Source organism: Saccopteryx leptura, chromosome 1 (assembly GCF_036850995.1).
Source record: "Saccopteryx leptura isolate mSacLep1 chromosome 1, mSacLep1_pri_phased_curated, whole genome shotgun sequence".
NCBI classification, from domain to species: domain Eukaryota; kingdom Metazoa; phylum Chordata; class Mammalia; order Chiroptera; family Emballonuridae; genus Saccopteryx; species Saccopteryx leptura.
Window position 1 is genome coordinate 270,513,802 of NC_089503.1, and position 14,344 is coordinate 270,528,145.

Sequence of the window (14,344 nt, forward strand, 5' to 3'; positions counted from 1 at the left end):
TCATGTGTCCAGAGGCAGAAAAGGCCACAAGGGGGTTGATAAAGGGAGCCCAGAGAACCTGTAGACCAGGGATTCATCTGTCACATTGTGGAAGGAGACCTTGCCAGCCTCAGTCTAGGAGGCCCACCTGGCTCAGGGGCTACAGAGGATGAATGTGGACCCTTGGGAAGGTGAAGGCCCTGAGCACCTTCCTATACAACTCCAGAGCCCATGCGGGGGGGGGGGGGGGGACTTGGGAATCCTTCCCTTCCGACCCAGGCTCTCCAGACCACATGCAGGGCCCAGGCCTTCCTGTTCCCTACCTGGACCTCCCAGTAATACCTTGCAGAGGAGAGCTGCTCACAGCCCAGCACACAGGGGTCCTGGCTGAATTGTCTTGGGTGGCAAGGCAGCTCCTGCTCCAAGAACAGGTGCCTCACATTCTTCTCATCCTCAGGGCGAGCTTGGAGCTTTCAGTGTCAGGGTCCAGGGTTGGGCCCACTGTGGGAAGAGGAGAGGGTCAGGTTTGGTTCTGGCCCTGACCCTCACTCCTTCATGGAGAAGAACCCAGAGTATTCCTCATATCCTTGGAAGAGGAAGAGGCACAGCTGCCCTGAGAATTCCTCTGGTGTCCCTGTTTTCCTCACAGGGCACTTCAAACAGCCTCCCAGAACCATGGGCAGCTCCAGCACAGGGGCTGAACACATTGCTGGTGCCCTGCAGGATCTGCTCATTGCCCAGTGCTCCACTTTGCAGTGTGTGTGTGTGTGTGGGGGGGTAGTTAAGAGGGAGAGAGAGAGAGGCAGAGCTGATGGGGATAACATGGGAGGACACCAGAGAACAGAAAATGGCATCACATGTGCATTGAGGCAGGCAGGGCAGCTGTGATATCAACCACTGAGGATATCACATAAGTTCCCCAAAAGGGATCTTAGCCCTCCAAAGACAAACATCTTACCAAACTGCAACCTTCTCTCTAGCTCTCTCTGTCTTGCTGTTCCTTGGACCTCTTGAGCCCCCAGAGTATGATCTCAGGGGAGGGTTTATATACTGAGCTCCTATCAAAAGGCAGAAGGCTGTTTGGGGACCAGCAGGTACCCAGTTTTCCTGGAAGCCACCTTTACAGCAAGGGAAACATTGGGGCTTGGCACTATAACCACAGCTGCCCTTGTCCTTTCTAGAGCCCCACATGCTGTTACTTGCTGGGACTCCACCTGGGGGCCCGAGACACTCATGCTTCCTGAATTGGTCCCTGTGGGCTTAATAGGATCCTTGCTCTCTGACTACAAGCTTTCCCCATAATGAGCTAAAGGGAAATTAAGAGAACAATTCCATTTATAATTGCTTATAATCCCACCACCACCAAAGGAAAAAAGTACCTAAAAAAAATTTAACCAAGGAAGTAAAAGGCTAGTATTCAGAAAATTATAAGACATTGAAGAAAGAAACTGAAAAAGATACAAACAAATGGAAGCATATACTGTATTCATGGATAGAGAGAATTAACATATTTAAAATGTACTACCCAAAGCAATCTATAGATTCAATGCAGTTTCTGTCAAAATACCAATGGTGTATTTCACAGAACTAGAACAAGCAATCCTAAAGTTTATATGGAACCTCAAAAGACCCTGAATAACCACAGCAGTCTTGAGAAGAACAAAGTTGGTGGTACTATGAGGCCATAGTAATCAAAACAGGAGAGTGCTGGCATAAAAACAGACACATAGATAACTGGAACAGAATAAATAACCCAGAAATAAACTCATGCCTTTATGGTCAACTAATATTTGACAAAGGAGGCAAGAACATACAATGGGGTAAAGACAATCTGTTCAATAAAGGTCACTGGAAACATTGGACAGATACATGCAAAAAAAAAAAAAATGAAACTAGAGCACCTTCTTACACCCTATACAAGAACAAACTCAAATTGGATTAAAAACTTAAATGTAAGACTCAAAACCATAAAACTCCTAGAAGAAAAACTAGGTGGTATAATCTATATAACACTTCTCTTAGCAATATTTTCTTCTGCTATATCTCCTTGGGCAAAGGAAACAATAGCAAAAATAAACAAATGGGACTACATCAAACCAAAAAGTGATATTTGGTTTTTTTGGAGAGAGATGAGAAGCAACAACTCGTAGTTGCAGCACTTTTTTAGTTGTTCATTGATTGCTTCTCATATGTGCCTTGATCAGGGGCGACAGCAGGGGGCTGCAGCTGAGCAAGTGACCCTTTGGTCAAGCCAGAGATCTTAGGCCCAAGCCAGCAATCTTGGACTTCAAGCTAGCGACCTTTGGGCTCAAGCCAGCAACCATGAGATCATGTCAATGATCCCACACTCAAGCCAGTGATTCCATGCTCAAGCTGGTGAACCTGCACTCCAGTCAGATGAGCCTGCACTCAACCCGGTGACCTTGAGATTTTGAACCTGGGACCTCAGCATCCCAGGTTGATGGTCTATCCACCACGCTACCACTAGTCAGGACAAACTAAAATGTTTTGCACAGCAATGGAAACTATTAAAAAAACAGAATTATGACCTATTGTTTGGGAGAATCTATTCACCAGTGATACATCTAATAAGGGGTTAATATTCACAATTTATAAAAAAATAAGATAACACCAGAAAAACAAGCCAATTAAAAAGTGGGTAGAAGACCTGAATAGACATTTCTCCAAAGAACACATACAGATGGTCACTAGACATGTGAAAAGTTTCTCAACACCACTAATTCTCAGAGAATTGCAAATCAAAACCACAATGAGATACCACCTCACACCTGTCAGAATGGCTATCATCAATAAGTCAACAAAAAGTGTTGGCAAGAATGTGGAGAAAAGGAAATCCTTTTGCACTGTTAGTGGGAATGCAGATTGGTGCAACACTGTATAAAACAATATGGAGTTTCCTCAAGAAATTAAAATTGGAGCTGCCTCATGACACAGGGATCCCACTTCTGGGAATACAACAAACAAGGGAAGTTTCTTTATTCCTAGAGAGGAGAGCTGTTTGTAGAACAGAGCCCACTGGCCTCAGGCTTCCCTCATCCTTCCCAAGTCATAGTGCAGGCTTTAAACCCCGCTTAGGGACAGTCTCTACTTGCAGTATCAGGGCCTGACAGCTGTGGGAAAGTCTCCAGCTCCTGAAATGAATGACACAGGAGGCAGGGAGTGGAGTAAGTGGATGAATGGAATTATCAGTATTGACTATAACCCTAAGGACAATAACAATTCCTTCAGGGGCTTTATCTGATCGCTTTAGCAATATTTTAGGATGGTATCATCACCCTCTAGGGACAGACATACTTGGGGTCAGGCTGATTGTTTTTGAGAGCAAGACCCTCCAGTCTAATGAACATTGCCAGGTGAAAAATAACCCAGATTCCTGCTCAGACCACTCCTGTCCCACTGCGGGGGAGGCTGCGAGGGTCCCTGTGCACCGTGGAGTGGTGGGTCTCTGTTCTTGCTGGCTTCCAGATCCTGCGCCTCCACTGCACACACTCTTTTCTCCCAGCTGCTTCCTGCTCTTTTCTCGTAGCCGCTTCCAGAACAGGCAGATGACAGTGGCTACTGTGAGCCCCGCTGCAGCGAGGATCAGAGGCAGAGCTATTCTCCATGTCGTGGACAGGAATTTTCTGGAAAGGGGAGCTAGCAGAAATTTTGGAGTGTCATTAATACAAGCGAGAGCACTTTCGTGTTCTTAACACAGAGACACTACAGGTTTGTGGGTCGCCAGCAGTGCTTACACACTGCTCTGAGATGATTCAGAAAAGCATCTGTGTGCAATGGTATAAACAGATTTGTACAGATGTATAGGAGACACAGCACATGGGGAAGCAGCAAAGCAGGAGGCAGATGCTGCAGGTGGATGCATCTGGGTGTACAGAATTCTGGGTATTAATCTTGCAAATTTTTTGTAAGTTTAAAATAATTTAGAAATGAAAATTTTATATAAAGCTAAACTGGGGAGCAACCAAGATGTCCTTCAGTGGATGAATGGATGTATAAATAAACTGCTACAACCATGCGATGGACTATTTCAGCAGTGAAAAGAAGTCAGCTATCAAGCTATGAAAAAGATGTAGAGGAAACCTAAGTGTGTATTACTAAGTGAAAGGAATCAACTGGCGATGGCTGCCTGCTGTACAATCAGGTTATCTGACATTCTGGAAAAGGCAAAAACCACGGAGGCAGTAAAAAGATCAGTGGTTGCCTGACGTTGGGGGGGGGGGGGATGGGAGGGCAGAGCACAGATGATTTTCAGGGCAGTGAAGCTACTCCTTATGATACTACATAGTGGATACATGTCATAATCCATTGGTCCTAACCCACAGAATGTGCAACACTACAGGTAAACCTAAGTCTAACTATGGGCTCTGGGTGATGATGTGTCCAGTAGATTCACCCCTTGTAACAAATGCACCACTCTGGTGGGAATGCTGAGTGAGAAGTTCCCATACCACAAGTACATGGGAAATCTGTAACTTCACCTCAAGTTTTCTGTGAATCTAAAACTTCCCTAAAAAATGAAAGCCTAGCCTACCAGGCAGTTACGCAGTGGATAGAGCATCAGACTGGGACATGGAGGACCCAGGTTTGAAACCCCGAGGTCTCCGGCTTGAGTGCGGGCTCATCTGGTTTGAGCAAGGCTCACCAGCTTGAGCCCAAGGTCGCTGGCTCGAGCAAGGGGTTACTTGGTCTGCTGTAGCCCCTCAGTCAAGGCACGTATGAGAAAGCAATCAATAAACAACTAAGATGCCGCAACAAAGAATTGATGCTTCTCATCTCTCTCCCTTCCTGTTTGTCCCTATCTGTTCCTGTCTCTATCACACACACGCACACGCACACACACACACGCACACACACACACACACACACACACACACACACACACACACCACTATTAAAAAACTTCAGAAAGTTGTGGTAAATCTTTTTGCTGGAAGGCAAAATTCTCCTTAGGGCTCCCTTTGCATCTCATCTCTGCCACAATTTTATGTCTACACAGCCTCTGGCCAGGCCGTGGACAGGGACCAGCTGCCAGTCCTCTTCTGCTACAAGCTATGGGTCCCTCCTAAACACCCCAGGACCTGGGAACATAAGTGCCTATACTCAGCACTTTTGAGGCAAGAACTTAACAAAACACTCACTGGGCGCCCAGCTTTCAGCCACCTTCCTTTTCAAGAAAGGGGGACTAGAGATGGAGCAGAAGAGGGCCCCACAGTGTGGTCCCACTGGAGGGTCACGCTGGATGTCACAGCCCACAGTCCATTTGTTGAGGCTGAGAGATTGGTCACCGAAGACAGGCTCTGTCCCCTGAAGTCTGTCCACTCCTCCTGGGGCTTTGGGTACCAGTTTGCCGAGGTGCACTCCACCTGGTCACCTTCATCTTGGTCAACTTGTACTCGGATTGTGGGATTTGAGCCCACACCTTTTGGAAAAGACTCTCAGTCCAATCTTTGCAGCTGCCCTGCTTCTGTAAAAAAAGAAAATCTTGAGAATTTTCAATAGGCATCAGGGATTTTTCACAAACTACCTACTCTGTGTAATATTTACCAAATATGTTACCCTCATTCCTAGAAAAAAATAGGACAAAATAAGGAAGGCTCAGGAAGATTTTTTTTTATGTTGCAAAATGAGTAAATATGGGCATTGTACACAGATTTGTTGTCTTCAAACACAAGCTCTGGATCACCAGGGAGACTTCCTACACCCTATACACTGTCCTCTCTGTGTCTCTCTCTCTTGCTGTCTCTGTCTCTCACTTTATCGCTATGTCTGTCTCTTTATCTCTCTGTCTCTGTTTCTCGGTCTATCGGTTTGTCTGTCTATCTCTCTCTCTCTCTGTTCCTCCCTACTTTCTCCTTCCCTTCCCATCTTTCCACGTAATTGGGGTAATGGAGGAAGCAGAATTAGAAAACAAAGCTGCACATTCAGAACCACGTTTTCCAAGAAACCTGCCCCTGTGAGAACACCTGGGAATGGATTTGCCTGGAACTCTATATTGTGGGAAGTTCTCAGGCATAGGAATTTCAGTCCACAATGGAACAATCTGGAGTGGGGACTACACTTTGGGGGAGAAACTCTACGGAAAACATGGGGCTTTGCGTCACCTGCCACCCTAAGCCACAGTGTAGCCTTATCAGACACAGTACCATCTTTGAAGTGGCAGTGGAATGTCCCATTATCAAAAGTGCTGACATTGTGTATCCTCACTGCAGCGTGGTCACGAGCCAGACTTGCCCTCACAAAAGTCATCCTTCCCTGATAATGCTCCAACTGCTCCTCCTGCATGTCCTCTCCTTCCTTATACACATGTATGGCTTGGGAGGGCTTTTCCCTGTACCACCACAACTCCATGTTCTCGGTGCTGATGTTGATGGACAGATGGCACGGTAGCTCTGTGTCTTCCCCTACCATGGCCAGAACAGACTCTGCAGGCCCACGGGTGGTGAAATTGGCTTTCCCTTATAGAGTAGATCCAAAAGAACTGGTTAGGCCAGGTGCAAGGAGACCAGGGGCTTTCTCACCCATGGCCATGGTCCTCTTGGAAGGTCTCCCTGGATCCTGAGTTGACATGGAAAGATGTCAGCTCAGCTCCCCCCCCTCCCCCCCGCCTTCAGCTCCTTGTACTGGGCCATCCGCATAAGGTAGGGAAAGAGGGGCTCTTACCATTTCTAAGGTTAAGACTGAACAGGAATTGCAAAAGGGTGAGGGTGATGGAGAGCCTGGGCAGAAAGGCGTCTTGACCACAAGTCTTTTTAATCCCTGCTGGAGACAGAGAAACCGATGCCCTTGATATTGAATACAAACAGGGACCAAATTAATTTCTCTACCTGTCTCTGTCTCTCTGTCTTTGTTTTTCTGTCTTTTTGTTTGTTTGTTTGTTTTTTACAGAGACAGAGAGAGTCAGAGAGAGGGATAGATAGGGACAGACAGGAACGGAGAGAGATGAGCAGCATCAATCATTAGTTTTTCGTTGTGACACCCTAGTTGTTCATTGATTGCTTTCTCATATGTGCCTTGACCGAGGGCCTTCAGCAGACCCAGTAACCCCTTGCTCGAGCCAGCAACCTTGGGTCCAAGCTGGTGAGCTTTGCTCAAACCAGATGAGCCAGCGCTCAAGCTGGTGACCTCGGGGTCTCGAACCTGGGTCCTCCGCATCCCAGTCCGACGCTCTACCCACTGCACCACCGCCTGGTCAGGCTTTTCTGTCTTTCTTATCTGTGTCTATCACTCTATTTCAGTCTGTCTCTGTCTCTATCTTTCTGTCTCTGTCTTTCCTGTTTTAGTGGGAAACAAGGCGTGACCAGAAGGCTAACAAGAGTGAAGAAAAAATTACTTGGAGGGAAAAAAGGGCAATTTTAAACCATCTCAGTCACTTCCACTTCCTAATAAATTGGTAATCCCTAAAGACAGGGAAACAAAAACTGCCATCTACTCCTGTGTCCATCATCCATGAGCAGCATTCCATGGAAACATCCTCCAGTGTGAAGGGTTTTTACTTCCTCACCTACTCCCGTAAGATTATTGCTTGATCTTTAATCATGTTCTGTCTTAAAACACAAGGACACTGGGAGAGAAAAGACAAACTCTGATTATGAGAATCCAAGCTCAGAATTCTATCTCTGAACCCCCTAAATTTCTCTGTTCCTTTTCTCCGCAAGAGGACTTTCACAGCTGAAGGAGAGGATACAAACCTGAGGCCAAGATGCTCCATATTAATTATTATTGTGATCTCAGTGTGGGGAGCCAGTGTTCTGAAACACATCTGCTGGCCTGGATGATTCTGTCTGCACAGCCTCACAGCATTGGTGTTTATGTGAATGCATGGATGAATGAACAGTTCTGTTAGCAAATGTTCTCTTCCTACTTGGAGCTTACCTTCTAGGAAAGGCCCCTGGCTCTTCTGGCATTTGAGGATGCGGAGAAAGTGGAGAAAGTGGAGAAAGTGGAGAAAGCAAAAAGATACAGAGAATGCCGCCAAATAAAAAATTCCCAACAGAGTCCAACTGCAGGTTTCCCAGGGGAATTCTAGTGGTGTTGAGGGAGTCACTTAGTTCTCCACAAGTTTCAGGTGAGGTGAAAACTAGTAAACTGTGTACAGGTGATGATATGTAAAGGAAGCCGAGAAATCCAATGTAAACAGGTGGGTTTCCCAGTGTCTGTTAAATCCTATTACTTTTGTTTTGTTTTGTTTTTTGAAAAAATAAGCAAGTATGCCTGTTTTTGCACTTGCAACAGAAAGAAAAGTGTTTTCTAAGGGGTGTGAGCAACAGAACTGAGCATACTGAGGAGCATGACTGGTAATATGAGATAAGGGGAGAGATGGAGATCAAGTGAGGTGGCCCATGGGAGACAGTTGCTAGGAATGGTGCCAGGAGCTTCAAGGAAGAGACCTGAGCCTCAGGAACTAAGATCCAGGCCAAGGGCACAAGCTGGGTGCTTCAGATACAGTTTGTCCATTATCAGAAGATCTCCAGTCCTGGTCAAGCTGGGCATGGATCCTTCTGGGAAGTATTTCACAATCCAGTTGAAATTGACCAAATTCTGTCATTTCCCTGCAGACTCCTGTGTTTGAACTTGAGGTAACTACCTCCTCCATCCCTGTGGCCTTGCCCATTTGTCCTCGCCAAGAGCCTGGTTTGGGCTGAGCTCAGAACACCTCAATTTTTCCAAGTAAAATACTTGGTTGAACCATGTCCCCATGTATTTTTCCCTCTTGTGGACTCAAAAATCTGGGATTTTCCAGAAGGGTTTTAGCTACAAGGAAGAACTGCATTCTTTTTGGAGTTGGACTGTTTATCCTAAGTCAGCAGACTGTGATGGACTTAACGTTTATGTCCTCAGCCTAGATTCAGTGCTCACATGGAGGTAGATGCTGCCAAAATGAACCCCAAATTCTCTCCTGCATCCCTCCTCAGGGGAAGAAAGGTTTCTTGTCCTATTAATATATTTTTTAAAAAGTTGAACACCATTTATGGACTGCATCTAGTCCATTGTTTGAAGTGATCTCTTCACATCCAGTTTAAAATCTAGATCATGTAACTCCTGCATGTTTGCAGAAAGAATCCAAAGCAGATTGTGTGTCCATTTCCTGACAGCCTCAGAAATAAAGATAGAACCTGTGTCCACATTAGCCACAGCTATGGACATGGCATGGCAGGGTGCTAGGACTACAAAGGCCATCACTGCCTGCACATAGGAGAGCCAGCCAGGGAGCACAGGCATCATGAGCCAGACAAAGCCGTGACCAGGAAGTGCCAGCTCCACAAGTCAGCCAGCTCCCTACAGAGCAAGGAGTGCCAGAACCCTTCCCTCTAATACTGAACCATGTGGAGACATGTAGGTGTCTCTTCTATGTGGTAAGAACACATTAGAAGAAAGGTAAATAAATATCCCCCCCTTAGAGTAAAATGATTATGATAATTAAAAACATGTCATGAAATACAAAAATTATAAGCCAGAGTATATTTCTGCAAGTTTCAAATGGTGCTAATGACATAAATGATTAGGAAACTACAAATGTATATTATAACTTTGGACATTTTTTCCCAATAGCCTTTTGTTTACCATGAGCACCACAGCTTCTGACAAGTACAAAATATAACATAACCTAAGCAATGTTCAATTATGGGTTTGCTGTGTGTTTTATTTCATATTGAAGCAAGAATCCTGTTATTGATTTCTCATTTAAAACATGACAAGTGTAATTTTACTAAAGCTTATTATATATGAAGAATTGTAGTTTCACATTAAACTTAAACATCCACTTATGTGTATCACACCAAAACAAATTTACAGATATTTTTAAATATTCAAATTTTCATCTAGAAACAATATTTTTAAATTCCTCTTTTATATTTTTCAATATAGCCATTTTTAACTTTTCTTTATAATCACAATATATGAGTAATTTGAAAAATAATATATAATTTAAAAAGTAACCAACTGTGCCTGACCAGGAGGTGGCGCATTGGATAGAGCGTCAGACTGGGACATGGAGGATCCAGGTTCAAGACCCTGAGGTCGCTGTTTTGAGTGCTGGCTCATCCAGCTTGAGCGCAGGGTCGCTGGCTTGAGCATGGGATTATAGACATAACCCCATGGTCGCTGGCTTGAGCCCAAGGTTGCTGGCTTGAACAAGAGTTCACTCTTGGCCCTGGCCGGTTGGCTCAGCGGTAGAGCATCGGCCTGGAGTGTGGGGGACCCGGGTTCGATTCCCGGCCAGGGCACATAGGAGAAGCGCCCATTTGCTTCTCCACCCTCCCCTCCTTCCTCTCTGTCTCTCTCTTCCCCTCCCGCAGCCAAAGCTCCATTGGAGCAAAGATGGCCCGGGCCCTGGGGATGGCTCCTTGGCCTCTGCCCCAGGCGCTAGAGTGGCTCTGGTCGCGGCAGAGCGACGCCCCGGAGGGGCAGAGCATCGCCCCCTGGTGGGCAGAGCATCGCCCCTGGTGGGCGTGCCGGGTGGATCCCGGTTGGGCGCATGCGGGAGTCTGTCTGACAGTCTCTCCCCGTTTCCAGCTTCAGAAGAAAAAAAAAAAGAGTTCACTCTCTCTGCTGTAGGCCCCCCTCATCAAGGCCCATATGAGAACACAATCAATGAACAACTAAGATGCTGCAACAAAGAATTGATGCTTCTCATCTCTCTCCCTTCCTGTCTGTCTGTCCCTATCTGTCCCTCTCTCTGTTCTGTCTCTGTCAAAACACACACACACACACACACATACACACACACACACACACACACACAAAAAAAAAAAAAACTAAACAACTGTTGCTAAGTCATTTCAATGTAAGAGAAATGATATTTTATTATAATAACAACCTAACTTCATTGTAAATGCAAAATTATGATAATTTTATTGCAATAATACAGCTGATGATTCCTGAGCATGTATTTAGTTGGAGTCACAGTGCTTTGTGTCTTGTATTACTTTAGCTCACCTTCACAATAGCTCTACACTAATCTACAAATATAAAAGCTGAGGCCTAAAATGTAAGTGATTCACTCAAGGTCACCCAGCTCAAGGTCACTATGGCACTATGACTTCCACTCAAAAAGTCTGGATATGGAAGCCTCTTTGTATTCATAATTCTTGCCTGCTTCTCTAGGCGCAGAGAGTGGTAGAACCCTGCCTTAACAAATACACTTATTTACAAAATAATGAGGGAGAAGGGGTGCTTTTAAGATGACAGAAGTCTCACACAGTGAGCCTAAGGAGGGACAGCTTTATCTGCAGCTGTCCAGGAGCACTTTCACTTGTGAGGGCTGTGCTTCAGCGACTCCTAGATAATGTGGCATGTGCTCATGGGAGAATGTTTTGAGCTCTTAGAATTATACCAAGAGAAGAGGAATAAAAAAAGAAATGGAGATATTTCATCTGATTTCAGAAGATAAACATGGATACATTTCAAGAAGAGTTTTACAAGAGGAATTAAATTGCTCTATGCCACCATAAACCTCACCCATGTATTGGACATGAGGAGTTTGGGGTGTGAGCAAATTTAGGAATATTTTAACTCTAGTTCAAAATCTGTGTTCAGTGATGCTCCTGGGGTGCAGACCTGTACAAGCATGGGATTCCTCCTTCAACAGATGGTTTTTGGAGCCACACACCAGGTATTGGGCTCAAATGCCAAGCTATTGAAACCTAGTATCACTCATATAAACAGTTACTTGTATCCTTTAGTGTCCCTTAGAGCCTGATTCCACTGACAGAGCACCTGCAATCCCCAGAATCACCCTGAAAACTGCACTCTGGTGAAGAAAGTGGATTTGAGGTGGACACACACCTGCATTCAAACACTAGTGCTCTGATACACCTATGGGACCCTGGGGAGCAAAATGGGCTTTTGATAAAGATGATACAGGGTCCTAGGCATGGAGAGGCTGGCAGCTAATATGTATTCAACACATTCTTGTCCAAATGCCTTACTCTCCAATCACATAATGCATCTGAAAGAAAGAAAGTGAAAACTTTTGGGGACATGTTCTGTTCCACCATGTACAGGGCTAATCGTTCTGAAGTTTCCATACCCTCACTGTGTTTCACGAATTTCTTCCTAGTTATGTGCCAGGAGGTTTGTGAAGATAATAACAAATTATCTGCTAATTTCAAGATGCAGCTGTCATGAAAGGAGTATTGTTGAGCTCTAGATGGGTGATTTATCTTCTGTGGCTACTTGTCTCAATTACTTCACTAGCTTTATTCAATTACTTGATTGTAGAGAGTGGTTATTTTTATTGTTTGTTTTGTGAGAGAGACAGAGAGAGGGACAGACAGGAAGGGAGAGAGATGAGAAGTATCATTTTTTCATTGCAGCTTCTTAGTTTTTCATTAACTGCCCCCTTGTATGTGCCTTGACCAGGGGGCTACAGCCAAGCAGTGACCTCTTGCTCAAGCCAGTGACCTTGGGCACAAGCTAGTGACCTTTGGGCTCAAGCTAGTGCCCATAGGGTCATGTATATGATTCCATACTCAAGCCAGTGACCCTGCGCTCAAGCTGGTGACCCTGAGCTCAAGCTGGCGACCTTGGGGTTTTAAACCTGGGTCCTCTGTGTCCCAGGCTGACACTCCACCCACTGCCATCGCCTGGTCAGGCTAGAGAGTGGTTTTAAATTATAAACAACGATCTTGTCTAAGTTTGCCCTTAGACATAAAGGAATTCTAAAAAATACATATAAAGTCATTCATTACAAGGAGCAGTGCGTGTTGATTCATTCCAGAACCTATGCTGGCCCTTTACCCTGTGCAGGCCCAGAGTGAAGTGACTTTGGAATAAAAGTATGAATAGGATAGATTTTTGTCTATGAATTTGTTAAATTGCTTAAGAGAAAATTTTAACGTCAAATACTCTTCACCTATAGCATTACTACATACATCTTTGTTAAAGTGCACATGTGCTGATTAAAGCTCCTGTGTTGGGAAACAGGCCAGGGGCTAGCTCTTCTCCTCCTACCCTCATCAGTGTCTCAGAAACCTGGGCTCTGCCTCAGTCAGGAGGAGGCTTCTCTGCTTCATGTGTCCTCTCTGAATTCCTTCCATGGAAGAACAGAGATGCCTGGATGCAGGTGCCCCTCACCCAGCTAGGGAAAGCTGAAGCTGTGTGAACAGATGTGAGACAAACTTAGCTCAATAAATCATCAACATCGTCTCTAGAAAAAAGAAATAGTAAAAATCCAGGGTGCAACTGATGAAATGACAAGCAGCACAAATCCTTGTAAAGATCACCAGCAGGAAGGAAATCCTGCATCATTGGCTGTTGCTTTTGAGAAGTTTTTGAGATTTGTGCTGGCTGTTTTTTGGGGGGGAGGTTTGCATGTTTGTTTGTTTGTTTTCTATTGTGGAGTGGGCTGAGCTTGGGGCAGGAGAATGTGAGTTCCTGGAACTAGGGCCTGGTGGAAAGGACTGAGGCTAGGGAATAAAGCATGGATACCCTGGGGAGATAGTTTTAGGAGCCCAAAGCCACGGTAACAAAGGCATTAGGCAAGGAAGAGTGGGAAGTCAGGTCAGAGGATGAAGGACCCCATATTGTCAGAGAAGGCAGAACACCAATGGAGAAGAGAATGGCATGGCATCGTGGGGGTAGCTAAAAGGTCTGGAACTATGAAAGCCACAAGTAAGTCAGATAATGGAGTCAAGGTGAGGAGAGAAAGGGAGTATACCACGGCTGTACCAGCACAAATGCAGGGAAGTTTTATTTATTCCAGAAGAATGATCATGAGAAAATGCATGTATAAATTAGACCCAACTCTACTAAACAAGAAAGTGTCCCAGAGACCTTTCAAATAGCGTTTGTAAATAAAGGACATTGAGTTATAACCCAGTCCACTGCTAGCATGCGTGGGTGGGCTTGTCTACCAATGTTGAAGACAGAACAGACCCTAGTGTTCCTAGAACAAGTCAGGGAAGACATGCTATCTGGTGTTGGTTCATCCCCTCCACTGCACCCTCCTGAAAATCACTGTGACCTCTTCAGCAGAATCCAATCACCTCCTCTTACCCCGTGGACACTACGCAGTCTGCACTCACATGAGCTGCGCTATGTTGCTTTGTTATGTCGCCAAATAAAATAGAAACAGGTTCTAGTATTTTCCAGAGTCACAGCAGTAAAAAGCATGGCCATATATGTAAAATGCAGAAAAATATAGATATCACATTTGACATCATATGGTCAACTTTGAAATTCTCTCCTCCATTAGCTTCTAGGATAAACAGTACTGATTCTGTTCATTCATTATTTGTTCACCTAGTATTTATTGGGTATCCATATGTGCCAGGCGCTCTCCAAGGAACTTGAGGGTACAGCATTGAACCAAACAGGAAAACACACCCCCTTGTCCTCATGTAGT

At 45.1% G+C, this 14,344-nt stretch overlaps 1 pseudogene; it reads right to left on the minus strand.

Moving 5' to 3' along the window:
* On the minus strand, positions 1-9,219 carry LOC136388331 (putative butyrophilin-like protein 10; annotated as a pseudogene).
* Positions 9,220-14,344: the final 5,125 nt, after the last annotated feature.